The sequence below is a fragment of the Pezoporus flaviventris genome, unplaced genomic scaffold, assembly GCF_033815535.1.
Source record: "Pezoporus flaviventris isolate CSIRO_AGI_PZ_B2104156 unplaced genomic scaffold, CSIRO_AGI_Pfla_v1 ptg000075l, whole genome shotgun sequence".
Taxonomy (NCBI): Eukaryota; Metazoa; Chordata; class Aves; order Psittaciformes; family Psittacidae; genus Pezoporus; species Pezoporus flaviventris.
In genome coordinates this window covers 81,242-85,420 of record NW_026892623.1, presented here as the reverse complement: position 1 = coordinate 85,420, position 4,179 = coordinate 81,242, and positions in this window count along the sequence as shown.

Genomic DNA, 4,179 nt, shown 5'->3' with positions numbered 1-4,179 from the left:
AGAGGGGTCATAGAAAGGTCATAGGAATCATAGCAGAGTCACAGAGGTAGCATAGAGCTGTCATAAAGGCATCATAGAAACATCAGAGAGGTGTCATGGAGGAGTCATAGAGAGTAATAGAGGAGTCATAGAGTTATAGAGGAGTCATAGGAGAGTCATATTGGAGTCATAGAAGAGTCATAGAGGAGTCATGGTGAAGTCACAGAGCAGTCAGAGCAGTCATAGAGGAGTCAGAGGAGTCATAGCGGAGTCATAGAGGAGTCAGAGCAGTAACAGCAGTCATAGAGAACTCATAGAGGAGTCATAGAGGAGTCATACAGCAGTCAAAGCAGTCATAGAAGAGTCATAGAGGAGTCATAGAGAAGTCAAAGAAGAGTCATAGAGGAGTCATAGAGGTGTTATAGTGTCATAGAGAAGTCATAGAGGATTAAAGAGCAGTCAATTAGGGGTCATAGAGGAGTCATAGAGGAGTCTGAGATGTGTCAGAGAGGAGTCCGAAAAGAGTCTTAGGGGAGTCATAGAGAACTCATAGAGAAGTCATAGACGGGTCATAGAGGTTTCAAAGAGGGGTCACTGAGGGGTCATAGAGGATACAGAGAGGAGTTATACTGTCATAGAGGAGTCATAGAGTCTTAGAGGAGTCATAGAGGAGTCTAAGAGTATTCATACAGGAGTCATATAGGAGTTGGAGAGGAGTCATAAAGTCATAGAGTCATAGAAGTGTCATAGCGAAGTCATACAGGAGTCATAGAGTAGTCAGAGGAGTCATAGAGTAGTCATGGAGGAGTCAATAAGGAGTGATAGTGGAGTCATGGAAAAATCATAGAATCATAGAATGGTTCGGGTTGGAAAGGACCTTAAGATCATCCAGTTCCAACCCCCCTGCCATAGGCAGGGACACCTCACACTAAACCATATCACCCAAGGCCTCGTCCAACCTGTTCTTGAACACTGCCAGGGATGGAGCATTCACAACCTCCCTGGGCAACCCATTCCAGTGCCTCACCACCCTCACAGGAAAGAATTTCCTCCTTAGATCCAATCTAATCTTCCCTGGTTTCAGTTTTAACCTGTTACCCCTTGTACTGCCACTACAGTCCCTAATGAAGAGTCCCTCCACAGCAACCCCATAGCCCCCTTTCAGATACTGCAAGGCTGCTATGAGGTCTCCACGCAGCCTTCTCTTCTCCAGACTGAAGAGCCCCAGCTACCTCAGCCTGTCTTCATACGGGAGGTGCTTCACACCCTGATCACCCTCTTTCCCTCCTCTAGACTTGTTCCAACAGTTCCATGTCCTTTTTATGTTGAGGACACCAGAACTGCACACAATGCTCCAGGTGAGGTCTCGCGACAGAAGAGTAGAGGGGCAAGATCACCTCCTTCGACCTGATGGTAACGCTCCTTTTGATGCAGCCCAGGATAAGATTCGCTTTCTTGGCTGCACGAGCACACTGATGGCTCATGTTCATTTTCTCATCAAATACTAATAATGGGGCTCTCTGAGGCAATAATGGGGCTCTATGAGGCAATAATGGGGCTCTGTGAGGCTATAATGCGGCTCTATGACAAAATAATGGGCTCTACGAGGCAATAATGGGGCTCTATGAGGGAATAATGGGGATCTATGAGGCAATAATGGGTACCTATGATGAAATAATGGGGCTCTATGGGGCAATAATGGGGCTCTGTGATGCAATAATGGGGCTCTATGTGGTTATAAAAAGGATCTATGACGCAATAATGAGGCTCTATGAGGTAATAATGGGGCTCTATGAGGCTATAATGGGGCTCTATGAGGCAATAATGGGAGACTATGACGCAATAACGGGGCTCTATGTGATTAAAAAGGGGCTCTCTGAGGCGATAATAGGGCTCTATGAGGCAATAATGGGGCTCTGTGATGCAATAATGAGGTCTATGAGGTTATAATGGGGCTATATGAAGCAATAATGGGGCTCTAAGAAGCAATAATGGGGGTTCTATGACGCAATAATGGAGATCTATGACGCAATAATGGGGCTCTATGAGGCAATAATGGGGCTCTATGATGCAATAATGGAGCTCTAAAAGGCAATAATGGGGCTCTGTGATGCAATAATGGGGCTCTATGAGGTTATAATGGGGCTCTATGAGGCAATAAGGGGGCCCTGTGAGGCAATAATGGGGCTCTATGAGGCTATAATAGGGTTTACGAGGCAATAATGGGGCTCTTTGATGCAATAATGGAACTCTATGAAGCAATAATGGGGCTCTATAACCCAATAATGGGGCTGTACGAGGTAACAATGGGGCTCTATGATGCAACACCGGGGCTCTATGATGGCTATAATGAGGTTTATGAGGCTATAATGGGGCTTTATGGGGTTACAATGAGGCTCTATGAGGCAGTAATGGGGCTCTATGAGGGAATAATGGGGCGCTATATCCAAACAATGGGGCTCCATGAGGCAATAATGGGGCACTAAGAGGCAATAATAGGGCTCTATCAGGCAATAATGGGGCTTTATGAGGCATTAATGGGGTCTATGAGGCTATTATGGGGCTGTATGAGGCAATAAAGGGGCTCTATGAGGCAATAATGGGGCTCTATGAGGCAATAGTGGGGCTCTATGAGACAAAAATAAGGCTCTATGAGGTTATAATGGTGCTCTACAATGCAATAATGGGGCTCTATGAGGCAATTATTGGGGGTTCTATGATGCAATAATGGAGCTCTGTGACGCAATAATAGGGCTCTATCATGCAATAATGGTGCTCTATTACCCAATAATGGGGCTCTACGAGGTAATAATGCGGCTCTATGTAGCCATATTGGGACTCTATGAGGCAATAATGGGGCTCTATGAGGAAATAACGGGCTCTATGAGGTAATAATGGGGCTCAACGAGGCAATAAAGGAGCTCTATGAGACAATAATGGGGCTCTATGAGGCAATAATGGGGCTCAATGTTGTAATAATGAGGCACTATGATGTAATAATTGGGCTCTATTAGGCAATAATGGGGCTCCATGAGACAATAATGGGGCTCTATGAGGATATAATGGTGCTCTATAATGCAATAATGGGGCTCTACAAGGTAAGAATGCGGCTCTATGAAGCCATATTGGGGCTCTATGAGGCAATAATGAGGCTCTATGACGCAATAATGGGGCTCCATGAGGTTATTAATGGTGCTCTATAATGCAATAATGAGGCTCTATGAGACAAATATGGGGGTTCTATGACGCAATAATGGAGCTCTATCATGGATAATAGGGCTCTATCATGCAATAATGGTGCTCTATAACGAAATAATGGGGCTCTACGCAAGAATGTGGCTCTATGAAGCCGTATTGGGGCTCTATGAGGCAATAATGGGGCTCTATGAGGCAATAATGGGGCTCTATGAGGTAATAATGGGGCTCTATGTGGAAATAATGGGGCTCCATGAGGAAATAATGGGGCTCCATGAGGAAATAATGGGGCTCTATTAGGCAATAATGGGGCTCTGTGATGCAATAATGCAGCTCTATGAGGTTATAATGGGACTCTATGAGGCAATAATGGGGCTCTATGAGGCAATAATGGGGCTCTATGAAGCAATAATTGAGCTCTATAAGGTAATAATGTGGCCCTATGAGGCAATAATGGGGCTCTACGACGCAATAATGGGGCTCTCTGAGGCAATAATAAGGCTCTATGAGGCAAAAATGGGGCTCTATGAGGCAATAATGGGGCTCTATGCTGCAATAATAGGGCTCTATGAGGCAATAATGGTGCTCTATAACGCAATAATGGGGCACTACGAGGTAATAATGCGGCTCTATGAAGCCATACTGGGGCTCTATGAGGCAATAATGGGGCTCTATGAGGCACTAATGGGCTCTATGAGGTAATAATAGGGCTCCTTGAGGCAATACTGGGTCTCTATGAGGCAATAATGGGGGTTCTATGACGCAATAATGGAGCTCTATGACGCAATAAGGGGGCTCTATGAGGCAATAACGGGGCTCTATTACGCAATAATGGCGCTCTATGAGGCAATAATAGGGTCTATGAGGCTACTATGGGGCTCTATGGAGCAATAACGGAGCTCTGTGAGGCAATCATGGGGCTCTATGTTGCAATAATGGTGATCTATGAGGCAATAATGGGGCTCTACGACGCAATAATGGGGCTCTCTGAGGCAATAATAAGGC